This window comes from Hemiscyllium ocellatum, chromosome 18 (genome assembly GCF_020745735.1).
Source record: "Hemiscyllium ocellatum isolate sHemOce1 chromosome 18, sHemOce1.pat.X.cur, whole genome shotgun sequence".
In the NCBI taxonomy this organism is placed as follows: domain Eukaryota; kingdom Metazoa; phylum Chordata; class Chondrichthyes; order Orectolobiformes; family Hemiscylliidae; genus Hemiscyllium; species Hemiscyllium ocellatum.
Genome location: NC_083418.1, coordinates 36803849 through 36819594, shown reverse-complemented (window position 1 = coordinate 36819594; position 15746 = coordinate 36803849).

Below are 15746 nucleotides of genomic sequence, written 5' to 3'. Positions count from 1 at the left end.
TAGGGATATATTAGGTTTCAAACAGTACAGAGAGAGTGAAACGGGGTAGAGATAGAAGAAAGAACTTGAAGCAAGGATGCAATTGGGTTGAAGGGAACAATGATTAAATTATAAGAATGTTGGTTCAAGGGAAAAAAAGGTAGAAGACAAGTAAGGAATGAAAAGATGGATGTAAAGAAGTTTAAATGACAATAGCAAAATTATAACCAAAATCTGGTGTCTGAAAAAAGAAATCAGTCACTATGCTCTGAATTTATTCAACTTAGTAAGTTGTAAAAATCTCACAGTGAAGCTGTCATAGAGTCATAGAGATGTACAGCATGGAAACAGACCCTTCGGTCCAACCCGTCCATGCCGACCAGATATTCCAACCAAATCTAGTCCCACCTGCCAGCACCTGGTCCATATCCCTCCAAACCCTTCCTATTCATATACCCATCCAAATGTCTTTTAAATGTTGCAAATATACCAGCCTCCACCACTTCCTCTGGCAGTTCATTCCATACACGCACTACCCTCTGCATGAAAAGGTTGCTCCTTAGGTCTGTGTAATATATTTCCCTTCTCACCCTAAACATATGCCCTCTAGGTCTAGACTCCGCCACACCAGGGAAAAGACTTTGTCTATTTATCCTATCCATGACCCTCATGATTTTATAAACCTCTATAAGGCCACCCCTCAGCCTCCTACACTCCAGGGAAAACAGCCTTAGCCTATTCAACCTCTCCCTATAGTTCAAATCCTCCAAACCTGGCGACATCCTTGTAAATCATTTCTGAACCCTTTCAAGTTTCACAACATCTTTCTGATAGGAAGGAGACCAAAATTGCATTCAATATTCCAAAAGTGGCCTAACCAATGTCCTGTACAGCCACAACATGACCTCCCAAATCCTGTACTCAATACTCTGACCAATAAAGTAATATTTCTGCTGCCTTTGTCCTTCTAGATGGTAGAAGGTAGGATTGAAGGAACCTTGGTAAATTATTGCACTGTGGTTTGTAAATGGAGCACACTGCTGCTACTGTGCATTGGCGGTGAAGTCAATGATTATTAAAGGTGGGGTGCTAATCAAATAGGTTACTTTAGTCTGGATGGCGTTGAACTTCTTGACTGGTATTGGAGCTGCTCTCATCCTAGCAAGTAGTGCAACTACACTTCTCACTGCCTTATAGATGGTGGACAAGGATCTGGAAATCAGGAAGTATGGTTGTCACTTCCTATCTACCTGCGACTCCACTTTCAAGGAGTTATGAACCTGCATTCCAAAGTCTCTTTGTTCAGCAATGCTCCCTAGGACCTTACCATGAAGTGTATAAGTTCTGCTAAGATTTGCTTTCCCAAAGTGCAGCACCTCACATTTATCGGAATTAAACTCCATCTGCCACTTCTCAGCCCATTGGCCCATCCAATCAAGATTCCATTATAATCTGAGGTAACCTTCTTCACTGGCTACTACACCTCCAATTTTAGTGTCATCTGCAAACTTACTGACTATCCCTTTTATGTTCACATTCAAATCATTTACATAGATAACGAAAAGTAGAGGACCCCAGCACTGATCCTTGTGACGCTCCACTGGTCACAGGCACCCAGTCTAAAAACAACCCTTCACCACCACCCTCTGTCTTCTATCTTTGCGCCAGTTCTGCATCTAAATGGCTGGTTCTCCCTAAGATTCCATGAGATTTAACATTGCTCACCAGTCTCCGATGGGGAACCTTGTCAAACACCTTACTGAAGTCCATATTGATCACATCTACCACTCTGCCCTCATTAATCCACTTTGTTACTTCTTCAAAAACTCAATCAAGTTTGTGAGACATGATTTCCCATGCACAAAGCCATGGTGACTATCCCTAATCAGTCCTTGCCTTTCCAAATACATGTACATCCTGTCTCTCAGGATTCCCTCCAACAACTTGCCCACCACCAACGTCAGGCTCACTGGTCTATAATTCCCTGGCTTGTCCTTACCACCTTTCTCGTAGAGTCATACAGCACAGAAACAGACCCGCTGTCCAACATGTCCATGCTGACAAAGTTTCCCAAACTAAGCTGGTCCCATTTGCTTGCGGGTGGTCCACATCTCTCTAAACCTTTCCTATTCATGTACTTGTCCTAAATGTCTTTTAAAAGTTATACCTGCATCAACCGCTTTCTCTGGCAGTTCATTCCACATATGAACCACCTCTGTATGTAAAAGTACTCGAGTTTTGATTGACTTCATTAGAAAAGGTTTAAATAATCAAGCCCAAAGAGGTGATCATTGGAATGGGATGGAGAATTAAAACCACAAATGACAGGAAACTCAGGGTCAAGCTTGGAGATTAATCACATTGTGATTCCCTAATGTAGATTTGATCTGCCCAATTTATTTTCATTAATTCACAGGTTGTGGTTGCCAATGGCTAGGACACCATTCATTGGCCATCCCTAATTTGCATGGAAAATAGTGAGCTAACTTCTTGAATTTGTAGTCCTTGGAATGTGGGGAGTGGGAACACCAATACAGCGGATATGAAGTGAGGTCCAGCAGTTTGAGCCACTGGCAGTGAAGACCATACAGCTCCAAATCAGGATGGTGTGTGTCTTCGAGGAGACCTTGCAAGCGATGGCACTCCCAGATTTCTGCTGCCTTTGTCCTTCTAGATGGTGGAAGGTAGGATTGAAGGAACCTTGGTGAATTATTGCACTGTGGTTTGTAAATGGAGCATACTGCTGCTACTGTGCATTGGCGGTGAAGTCAATGATTATTAAAGGTGGGGTGCTAATCAAATAGGTTACTTTAGTCTGGATGGTGTTGAACTTCTTGACTAGCATTGGAACTGCTCTCATCCTAGCAAGTAGTGCAACTACACTTCTCACTGCCTTATAGATGGTGGACAAGGATCTGGGAAATCAGGAAGTCTGGTTGTCACTTCACTGCAGAATTCCCAGACTCTGACCTATTTCTATCTATAATATTTATATGGCTGGTTCTGATCAGTTTCTTGGACCATATCAACTCCCAGGATGTTGATAGTAGGAGATTCAATAATGGTAATGCCATTGAATATCAAGAAACAGTATTAGTTGGAAATGTCTTTGCCAGGTACTTGTGTGACGTGCATGTTACTTTCCACTTATCAGCTAAAACCAAATATTTTCCAGGTGTTATTGCATGATGGACACAAACTACTTCCATACTGAGGTTTCCTGAATTTTGTACAATCATCAATATACATCCCTATCTTCTGATCCTATAATGGAGGGAAGTTCATCAATGAAACATTTGGGACAATAACCTGAGGAACTTCTGCATTGGGGTCCTGCGACTGAGATGATTGCTCATAATCTTCATTTGTGCTTGGTAACAGAGAGCAACAGAGAGTTTTCCCTCAATTCTCACTGACTCCAGTTTTGCTAGGGTTGTTTAATATCATTCAAGTTCAAATGTGGTGTAAGTGACAAAAATAGTCACTCACAGCTCCATTCTGAAGTACAATTTGTCAATGTTTGAGCCAAGGCTGGAATGAGGTCAGAAGCTGAGTGGCCCTGGCAAAACTCAAACTGAGTATGTTATCCTTCAACTAGTGTCTCTTAATATCACTATTGATGGTCCCTTATAACTGTGAGCAGACAAGTAGAAAAGTAAATGATCGGGTTTGATGTGACCTGCTTTTTCTGAACGGTAACAGTCTGATAATGTTAGTTCCTAAACAAGAGGGCTTAATGAGACTCTGTATAGATTATAAAACAGTTAAACACAATCACAAAGACAAACTCATATCTATTTCTGCAGCTAGAAGACTACATGGATAGACTTGGCAGTGCCTCATTCCCTTCTAAGACTGATCTATTGATGTGGTACTTGCAAATTGCATTAACTTAAAAGGCTTAAAGGAATTTATGTTTGTGTTACATCGAATTGATTATAGCAATGTGGAGTGATGCTATTTGTTTAAGCAATGCCCCTACTATATTCCAGAGTCTTATGAATCAAGTTATAGTCAAGGTTCATAACTGTGCAGAAAAATGTGTTGCTGGATAAGCGCAGCAGGTCAGGCAGCATCAAAGTTGTAGGAGAATCGACATTTCGGGCATAAACCCTTCTTCAGGAATCCTGAAGAAGGCCTTATGCCCGAAATGCCGATTCTCCTGCTCCTTTGATGCTGCCTGACCTGTTGCGCTTTTCCAGCAACACATTTTTCAGCTCTGATCTCCAGCATCTGCAGTCCTCACTTTCTCCTTTTTCATAACTGTGCAATTTATTTAGGTAATGATGTGGTACATAGTGATATATGGAAAGAGCATGCAAGAAAAGTCAGAAGACCTGTTTAAGTATTTACAGTAGTAACATAGTTAGCTAAGAGTAAACTTGGAAAAGCAAAAGTTGCCATATAAAATAAAAGTGAAAACTCTATTAGAAATTACTGTTTCTAAAACAAAATGAGGCTTTAGGTGTCACCTGAAATGTTTGCATAATTTCAGCATGGTACCTGTACCTTTAACAAGTTTGTTAAAGAAATAAGCAAAAGTGGTATGATTAGTAGAATGCCAAGCTGCCTTTGAGCAGCCATCACTGAGGCATGTTCGAATCATCCAGCAGCTATTTAGGCAGCCAGTCTCAAACATTAAATAAGAAAAACAAGGGTGTCAGCTAGCTAGGGAGCCAGATGGGTTAGGGTACCACACATTGCTAGTGTGTACAAGGTAAGTTGGGGTTGTGGGTGTATCATTGTGTCAGTCTGGAAGCTGGGGAGTTTGGTATCGGTGGTAAAGGCTTCTTCTCCAGGGTGGTGACTGATGCCATGCTGGCAGAGGAGTGGGGGGGAATGTCAGAACGATGATGGAGGTGGGGATGGGTGTTGGGGATTAATGTCAGGCCAGTTTTCAGGGCTATCACTGACTTTGACCACTTAATATGCTTTGGCTTTCAACTTAATATTCTCCTTAACTTCCTTGGTTAGCTATGGTTGGTTGACCCTATATTAGAATCTTTCCTCCTTACTGGGATGTATTTTTGCTGAGAGCCATGAATTAGCTCCTTAAGACCATAAGACCATAAGACATAGGACCAGAAATTAGGCCATTCAACCCATTGAGTCTGCTCTACCGTTCAATCAAGGCTGATAACTTTCTCAATCCCATTCTCCCTCTTTCTCCCAGTAACCCTTGATCCCCTGGATACTCAAGAACGCATCTATCTCAGTCGTAAATATACACAATGCCCTGGCATCCACAGTCTTCTGCGGCAATGAATTCCATAAATTCACCACTCTCTGGCTGAAGAAATTTCTCCTTACTTCCATTCTAAACTGTCTTCCCATTACTCGAAGGCTGTGCCCTCGGGTCCTCGTCTCTCCTACCAATGGAAACATTTTCCCAATATCCACACTGTCCACATCATATTCTCTATGCTTCAATTAGATTCCTGTTCTTCCTTCTAAACTTCATCGCGTATAAACCCAGAGTCCTCAAACATTCCTCATATTTTAAGTTTTTCATTCCTAGGACCATTTGCATGAACTGAAGTCAGTGATAGTCCTGAAAACTGGGATAAATCATCATTTTGATCATCAGTAAAAAGTGTCATCAACTGTGCCATCAAGCAGTACCTTTGCAGTACTAACCAGTTCACTGAAGCCCAGTTCAGGTTTCACCAGGGCCATTCAGCTCCTTACCTCATTACAGCCTTGGTTCAAACATGGACAAAAGCATTGAATATTAAAGATGAGGTAAGAGTGACAGACCTTGACATCAAGGCTGTGTTTGACTGAATGTGGCATCAGGGATCCCTAGCAAAACTGGAATCAATGGGAATCAGGGAGAAAATTCTCTGCTACCTGGAGTCATATCTGGCACATACAAAGATGGTTGTGGCTTTTGAAGTTCAGTTACCTCAGCTCCAGGACATCTCTTCAGGAGTTCCTCAGGATATGGCCCTCAGCCCTATCATCTTTAGTAGCTTCATCAATAACCTTCCCTCCATCATAAGGTCAGAAGTGGGAATTTTTGCTAATGATTGCACAATGTTTAGCACCATTTGTGGCTCCTCAGATACTGAAGCAGCCCATGTTCATGTGCAACAAGATCTTGACAATATCCAGGCTTGGGCTGATAAGTGGCAAGTAATATTCAGACCACACAAATACCACGCAATGACCACCCCTCAAAAGAAACATCTAACCATCACTTTTTGATATTCAATGTTATTACCATCAATGAATCCCTCACTATTCATATCCTAGGTGTTACCAATACCCAGTAACTCAATTAGTTTTGCCATATAAACACACAGTGCCTCCATGAGCAGGTTAAATGTGAGGAATACTGTGGCAGGTAACCCATTTCCTGACTCCCCAAAGCATGTCCATCATCTACAAGGCACAAGTCAGGAGTGTGATGGAATACTTGCCTGGATGGGTGCAGCTTCAGCAACACTCAAGAAGTTTGACACCATCCAGGACAAAGCAGCCTGCTGATATGCACCACATCCACAGCATCCACTCCCTTCACTATTGATGTTCTTTAGCAGTAGTCTGCATTATCCAGAAGATGCACTGCAGAAATTCAAAAATCCTTCAACAGATCCTTTCAAACCCATGACCATGTCTTTCTAGATGGACAAGAGCAGCAGATATTTGGGAACATCAATACCTGAATGTTCCCCTCCAAACTACCCACAACCCTGACTTGGAAATAGATCACCATTCCTTCACTGCTGCTGGGTCAAAGTCCTGGAATTCCCAGCCTAAGGCCATTGTGGGTCAACCTACAGCACATGGACTAGAGTGTTTCAAGAAGGCAATTTGGACTTTGGTTTAAAAGGAAATAAATTGCTCCTGATATTTGTTTTATTTTGTAGCAGATGGCTAATTTCAATGGTCAATTTAATGTTGAGACGTGGCACAGGATACAACACTTCATCATATTGATAATTTGATAAGTTTAGTAAAACTGTAATTACTGTGTATATTTTGTATCAGTACATTTGCCTTGATATTGGACCATTAGAGTGCCACAAGAATCCATGCTGGGTCCACTACTTTTCATCATTTATATAAATGATTTGGATGCAAGCATAAGAGGTATAGTTAGTAAGTTTGCAGATGACTCCAAAACGGGACGTGTAGTCAACAGTGAAGAAGGTTACCTCAGATTACAATGGGATCTTGATTAGATGGGTCAATGGACCGAGAAGTGGCAGATGGAGTTTAATTTACATAAATGTGACGTGCAGTATTTTGGGAAAGCAAATCTTAGCAGGACATATACTCTTAATGGTAAGGTCCTAGAAAGTGTTGCTGAACTAGGAGACCTTGGAGTGCAGGTTCATAGCTCGTTGAAAGTGGAGTCACAGGTAGGTAGGTTAGTGAAGAAATTGTTTGGTATGCTTTCCTTTATTGGTCAGACTATTGAGTATAGGAGTTGGGAGGTCATGTTGCGGCTGTACAGGATATTGGTTAGACCACTGTTGGAATATTACATGCAGTTCTGGACTCCTTCCAATCAGAAAGATGTTGTGAAACTTGAAAGGGTTCAGGAAAGATTTACAAGAATGTTGCCAGGGTTGGAGGATTTGAGGTTGAATAGCATAGGGCTGTTTTCCCTGGAGCATCGAAGGCTGAGGGGTGACCTTATAAGAGGTTTATAAAATTATGAGGGGCATGGATAGAATAAATAGACAATTTTTTTTCCCTGGGGTAGGGGAGTCCAGAACTAAGGGGCATAGGTTTAGGGTGAGAGGGGAAAGATATAAAAGACACCTAAGGGGGCAACTTTTTCACGCAGAGGAAAGTACATGGATGGAATAAGCTGCCAGAGGAAGGGTGGAGGCTTGTACAATTGCAACATTTAAAAGGCATCTGGATGGGTATATGAATAGGAAGGGTTTGGAGGGATATGGGCTGGGTGCTGGAAGGTGGGACTAGATTTGGTTGGGATATCTGGTCAGCATGGATAAGTTGGTCCAAAGGGTCTGTTTCCATGCTGTACATCTCTATACCTCTATGAATCTAAGGCAGCTCACCAATACCTTTGCAACTAGGGATGGGCAATAAATGCTGGGCCCAGCCAGCAATGGCCACATCCATGAGTAAAAATAAAATCCATTCAGAATCCAGCAAACAAGGACTAAACATATAATAAAGACAAAGAAAGTAAAATACAGGGGCAAACTAATGAGGAATATAAGAACTGACAGTAAGTACTTATTTGGATTTATAAAAAGAGAGAGGTTAAAGTGAACATAGGTTCCTGAGAAAATTAATCTGAGGACATAGTTTTTCAGAACAAAAGATATTTTGCATTAGTTTTTACGGAGGAAGATATTTCAGACACCCCATGAATATTAAAGAATGCAGATGAGGAAATAAGTAACATCACCATCACTAAAGAAATAGTATTAGAACCAAAGGCAGGTAACTTCCCTGGCCCAGATAGTTTGTGTTGTAGGATCCTACAAGTGGTAACAATAGGGATGGTGAAGGTGTTGCTTGTAATTTTCTAAAATTACTGGATTCTGGCCAAGTACCAGAGGTTTAGTAAACTTCTAATATGATACCCCTTATTCAGAAAGGGAGGGAAGCTAAAAATATATAATTGTAGGGTGGTTAGCATAACATTTATTATTGGTGAAGCATTGGAGTAGATTAGAGCAGAACATTTGGAAAACCATAATCTAATCAGGTTATAGTCCAACAGGTTTATTTGGAAGCGCTAGCTTTCAGAGCACTGCTTCTTCATCAGGTGGCATCTGACAAGGTACCTCATAAAAGCCTAAGTCATAAGATAAGAGCTCATAGTGTTGAAGGTAGTATACAGGCTTATGCTTGAAACGTCGATTCTCCTGCTCCTCGGATGCTGCCTGCCTGGCAGCACCACACTCATCGATGTGGATAGAGAATTGGATAATGAGCAGGGAAGAGTGAGTGGGGACAATGGGAAGGTGAACTATGACCAGTGGGTTTGACAGGGATCAGTGCTGGGACTACGATATAATATATTATAATGACTTGGAAGAAAGAAGTGATTATACTGTCAGAAATTTGCAGATAACACAAAAACAGGTGGAAATGCATCATGTGAAAGAGATACAAACAGTTTTCAAAGAGTTTGATAGGTTAAGTAAATAGAAAAAGTGCTGGCAAATGGAATACAATGTGGGAAAAGGTCAACTTGTTAATTTTTGAAGGAATAACAAAAGAATAGAATATTATTTAAAAAGGAGAAAAGCTATAGAAAGGTGCAGCACAAAGGGGCTTGGAGGTACTTGCACATGAAACATATATCAGAAAGCTAGCTTACAGGTGCAGCAGGTATTAGGAAGGCTAGTGGAATGTTGGCTCTAATTGCAAGAGGGTTGTAATACAAGAATAGGGAAGTTTTACTGCAACCATACACAGTGCTGGTAAGATCACATCTGGAGTACAGTGAGGAGTTTTGATCCCCTTATTTAAGGGGAGATATTATTTCATTGGAGATAGTTCAGAGAAGGTGCACTAGAGACTCTCTTATGAGTAAAGACTAAGCCGGTTATGATTCTACTCAGTGGAGTTTAGAAGAATGAGAGATGACCTCATTGAAACATATCATATTCTTATGGGCTTGACAGGGTAAATACTGAGAGGATGATTCTCCTCATGGGAGTGTCTAGCACCAGAGGGCATAGTCTCAGAATAAAGGGGTGTCAATTTAAAACTGAGGTGAGGATGAATTGCTTCCTTCAAAGAATGACAGACTTTGGAAATCCTTGCCATAGGGACAGTGTCCTTGTAAATTCAATCATAGAATCCCTACAGTGTGGAAACAAGCCATTTGGCCCATCGAGTCCACACCAACCCTTCAGAAAGCACCACACCCAGACCCACCCTCAACCTGCAAGCCTGCATTTCCCATGGCTAATTCATCTAGCCTGCACACCATGGGCAATCCACCTTATCTGTGCATCTTTGGACTGTGGGAGGAGTCTGAAGCATCCAAAGGAAACCCACACAGACACAAGGAGAATGTGCAAACTTCCACACAGTCACCCAAGTATGGGATTGAACCTGGGTCCCCAGTGCTGTTATGTAGCAGTGTTGACCATTCAGCCATCCAAGGATGAGATAGATAGCTTCTTAATTGATAATGGAACCTAGGGTTACAGGAAAATTGCAGGAAAGTGGACGTGGGGAATTTCAGGTCAGCCATGATCCTATGGAATGGTGGAGCAGGCTCAAGAGGTGGAATGGCTTATTCCTGCTCCTAATTCATATGATTCATATGGTCATCGATACTGTGCAATTCCAGAATATTCTAACAATGGTAAGATGTTCTGGGTGTAGTGGTTGGAATGATGTTAGAATCAGAAGAAAGAACCTGCAGAGATATAGGTAGGTATTGAGGCGAGTTTGGTAAAAATGGGATGAGGAAACTCTCTAGGCCTCAGAGAAAGAAAACTTCCAGGAAGTTCGATCAAACTGACTTAGCTAAAAATATATAATATTTATCCCTAGGTTTAAAATCATTTCACTTTTCCTGGTAACTATTAACTTAGCTGTTTTCGAGGGATTTCCATCAGAGTCTGCTGTGTTAGGGATTCTGCATGGCTCTGACAAGGGTAGCTCAGTGGTTAGCACTGCTGCCTCACAGTGCCAGGAACCTGGGTTCAATTCTAGCCTTGGGTGACTGTCTATGTGGAGTTTGCACATTCTGCCTGTGTCTGCATGAGTTTCCTCCCACAATCCAAAGGTGAATTGGCCATGCTAAATTGCTTGTAATATTAAGGGATGTATTAATTAGGGATAAATGTAGGGGAATAGGTTTGGGTGGGATACATCAAAGAAGGAGCAGTTGAGGACTTTGGGTCTGTACTTCGAGTTTAGAAGGGTGGGAGATCTGATTGAAACTTAAATATTACTGGTCAGTGTGGACTTGTTGGGCTGAAGGACCTGTTTCCACAGTGTAGGGATTCTGTGAGATTCCAGTTGGTGACACTCCAACAATATCTGAGTCTATGTACTTTATATATTTAATAAAGGTGTCTCATGATTGCAATTAGCAGAAAGTAGGATTTTGTGATGGATGATGAATGTAGGCTTTTTAAAGCTTGCAGATACAGAGTGCCTTTCCTTAAAATGAGACAGGGCAATGCTTTGGAAATCTGAAGCACAAGGGGACTTAGGAATCTTAGTTCTGGATTCTCTTAATGTTAACATGCAGGTTCATTTGGCCATGATTTGGAGATGTCGGTGTTGGACTGGGGTGTACAAAGTTGAAAATCACACAACACCAGGTTATAGTCCAACAGGTTTAATTGGAAGCACACTAGCTTTCGGAGCGACGCTCCTTCATTTGGCAGTTAGGAAGGCAATTGCAATGTCAGCATTCACTTCAAGAGTACTAGAATACAAGAGCAAGATGTACTGCTAAGGCTGTGAAAAGCTCTGGTCAGACCGCATTTGGAATATTGAGAGCCGTTTTGGGCCCTGTATCTAAAGAAGGATATGCATACCTTGGAGGTGACCCAGAGGTGATTTACAAGAATGATCCCTGGGATGTAAGGCTTGTCAAAGGAGGAGCGGTTGAGGACTTTGGGTCTGTACTCAGAGTTTAGAGGGATGGGGGTGGGAGGTCTGACTGAAACTTAAATATTACTGGGACATCTGGATAGAATGGATGTGGAGAAGATATTTCCTCTAGGAAGAAAAACTAGAACTGCCTCAGAGTGAAGGGATGACCTTTCAGAACTGAGATAAGGAAGAATTTATTCAGTCAAAGGATGGTGTATCTGTAGAACTCAATGCCACAGATGGCTATACAGACCAAGTCAATGAGTGCATTTAAGACAGATGGATAGGGTTTTTGATTGGTAAAGGGATCAAAAGTTATGGGGAGAAGGCGGGAGAATGGGTTTGAAAAACATATCTAAACATATCTGCCATGATTGAATGGCAGAGCAGATTCAATGGGATGAATAGCCTAATTCTGCTCCTATATCTTATGGTCCAATATGTATTTTTGATGAATAGCCATTGCTGTAATGCAATAAACACATTCCTTACAGCATGGCCTCACAAATAAGATAATAATATCTTTTTTAAAAATAGAAATGCACATCCACTGTTGGGCCTTTGTTAAAATTTCATCCACATGGCAGCAATCTGACTGTGTAACACTCCCTCAGCACAACGGTAGCTCAGTGGTTAGCACTGCAGCCTCACAACACCAGGGTCCCAGGTTTGATTCCAGCCATGGATGACTGTCTGTGTGGAGTGTGCACATTTTCCCCATGTCTGTGTGGGTTTCCTCTGGATACTCTGGTTTCCTCCCACAGTCCAAAGATGTGCAGGTCAGGTGAATTGGCCATGCTAAATTTCCCATAGTGTTAGATGCATCAGTCAGAGGGAAATCAGACTGGGTGGATTACTCTTCGGAGAGTCAGTGTGGACTTGTTGAGTGAAGGGCCTGTTTCCACACTGTAGAGAGTCTAATCACTTGTAACCAAAGTCTTGCAGCACCAAGTGTTTTTTTTTAAATAACACACCTCTGCTCAAAGCAACCCTGCAGCTACCTCTGAATTCTTCTCTGGGGCTGTGGATCTGGCTCCAGTTGTCATCAGAGGGGCGGTGTGGACTTGTTGGGCCGAAGGGCCTGTTTCCACACTGTAAGGAATCTAATGTCATCTAAACTGAACTGAAGCTCCAGTCTAGACCATGCGCTCACAACTCTGGAGGATGTGCTGAACCTAAAACATTCTGATGTAAGGTGAAGAGCACTACCAGAGCCATCGTTTACAGAAATAGAATCAATTACAAATGGAAAAAAAAGTTACGCAATGCTTCAGGGTAACTCTATTAAACCCTCAAAGCCATGAGTTGGCACCAACAGATTGGAACATTTAGAAACGTGGTATCACTTTACAAGACACTGTGTACATTGATATCAAATGGCCTTGCAGACGTCACAAGATGTGTCACACTTTCTGACAAATGATTAACGTGACAATTACTTCAGACTTTTGCAGATTGTCTCCAGTCTCTGTCTTAACGATTTTATTTTTATTTTGGCCTGGATTTTACAATAGTATTGATCGTATATTCTCTAGCATTACCATTCTGAAACTGGCAGCTACTTCTGGAGTCTGCGTACGTGTAGCTAAATGTGGAAATCTCAAGTTGCGGTCAATTATTCTGCTTCTCCACAGGATGAGCTGTTGAGGTCGATTTCCCACCCTCCTTCTCAACAGACAGTGGTCAGGCAGAAGTCACTGAACTGATGGCAATTTGCTATTTCACGCTGCTAGTCCCGGTGCCAGATTCAGTCTAATGTCAGAAATGAGAAATTCAGACTGGACAGATCGTTAGTTATTCCTTCAATATCCGACGCACGAACATTCCTTCATCTCTTAACTACGAGGTCCAAGCCTTAGAACTTCATTGGCACAACCTGGGACCGGTACTTTCTGAGAGCTTTCTTCTTCTGCATGAGTTACAAATAAATAAACTAACTCACTGCTGAACCCTTAGTTATTTTAAAATCAGGACTTAAGGAATCTACTCCTCCTTGATTCAATCTTTTCCAGAATCTCAAAATGATGAAACAAATCTATCTCAGAATCCCCTCCTTTCCATAGTACATGGAACTTTTTAAATAATCTGGCATTATCTTTCTACCTTGGTGATATCTTGCATTGCAGACTTTTATTGTTAATATAAAAGCGAAGAAAAAATGTTTCCATTATTTGCTAAGATCAAAGATTGACATTAATTAGATTTAAAGATTGACATTATCCTGAGGAGGGGTCACTCGACCCGAAACATTAACTTCTTCACAGATGCTGCCAGACCTGATGAGCTTTTCCAGGAGTTTCTGGTTTTGTTTCTGATTTACAACATCCGCCGTGTTTTCGGTTTTTACTTAAAGATTTGCATTGCATTTCTCAGGTGTTGCCAAGACCTTACCAAAGTTGCAATGGGACATTGCCACATCAAAAGCCAAACACTTTGTGGCAGGAAGGCACTGACATCCAACCTCAGTAACCGGCTCTAAAATGGTTACTTGCCTGCAGACTCGGTTGGAAAATCAACTTGTCAAAAGCAAGTGATAACGCACCATCTTGTGGCTTAGTTGGGAAAGACAGCGATAGAACTAACACTGGACCAATGTTGCAGCCTTTTGTCTTGATTTGGAGGTGGCAGTGTTGGACTGGGGTGTACAAAGTTTAAAAATCACCCAACACCAGGTTATAGTCCAACAGGTTTACTTGGAAGCACAAACTTTCCAAGCAGTGCTCCTTCATCAGGTAGTTGTCACCTGATGAAGGAGCAACACTCCAAAAGCTGGTGCTTCCAAATAAACATGTTGGACTATAACTTGATTGTGTGATTTTTAACTTTTATCAACGTCTTCTTTAGAAGGTGAGAATATTTACTTATTGGAGTAAAATCTCATTTACAAAGAGGAGCTTAATACTAATTTGTTTCAGCGGCCTATTTCTGAACAAGTATAAACTAAACTGTCCAACGCCACAAACAGATCAGAAAGCAGAAAGCAACTGGTTAACCTTGAGAGACAAAACATAAATCACTCATTTCAACCACCATTTCACAGTGCCTGAGACCCAGGTTCAATTCCCGACTCAGGTGACTCAGGCGACTGACTGTGTGGAGTTTGCACGTTCTCCCCGTGTCTGCGTGGGTTTCCTCCGGGTGCTCCGGTTTCCTCCCACAGTCCAAAGATATGCGGGTCAGGTGAATTGGCCATGCTAAATTGCCCGTAGTGTTAGGTAAGGGGTAAATGTAGGGCATAGGTGGGTTGCACTTCGGCGGGTCAGTGTGGACTTGTTGGGCCGAAGGGCCTGTTTCCACACTGTAAGTTACCTAATCTAATCTAATCAGAGTCGAAAAGTGTGATGTTGAAAAAGCACAGCTGGTCAGACAGCAAGTGAGGGGCAGGAAAGTCGACGTTTTGGGCATAACCCCTTCATCAGGAACTTGGGGGGCTGAGAGATTGGGGATGGGAGGGGTAAGGTAGCTGGGAAAGTGACGGGTAGGTACAGGTGGGAGGTAATTGTTGTAGGTCGTTGGGGAGGGTGGAGTGGATAGGTGGGAAGGAAGATGGACAGGGAGGACAGGTCAAGGGGGCTACACTAAGTTGGAGGGTTGGATCTGGGATGAGGTGGAGAGCGGGGAGATTTGGAAACTCACCTGAACCAGCAACACAAGGGTGTGGTTAGCTAATACTTGTCAGACTAATTTAAAACCCAGGGCAACAATACCACTTTGCCTTTTCAACCACTACGCTACTTACTCTTGGTCATAAACTGGACTCTCCACAAGGACCTAGCTAATTGATGCTTTGTTGGAAGTTGTACACTGAAAAATGTTCATCAGTGTCACCCTGAAAAATAGTAACAATGCCAAAATTGGCACTTAAAATTATAGACAGAGACACTGAAAATTAATGTTTCTGCATGCCTAATAATTACCATGTGACTGTAAAGTACAAATGTGGACATTAGATGTAGATTGGTCTCAGTTGCAACACCTCATGGTCAAATAAACTATTTAATACACAGTCTAGATCACACATGAATAATGGTCACTTGGAGGTGCCAAGTTAATTGACAAGTCCCTAGTTCCTGTATAGAAGGAAAACAAGCAAAATACATTTTAAACCTGCTTACATGTTTTTGATGAAAGAAAGGAACAGAATTTCTAAGAACAGAAGTATTCCCATTCTACATCTCTTATTAATTAAATATACACAAATGACATGA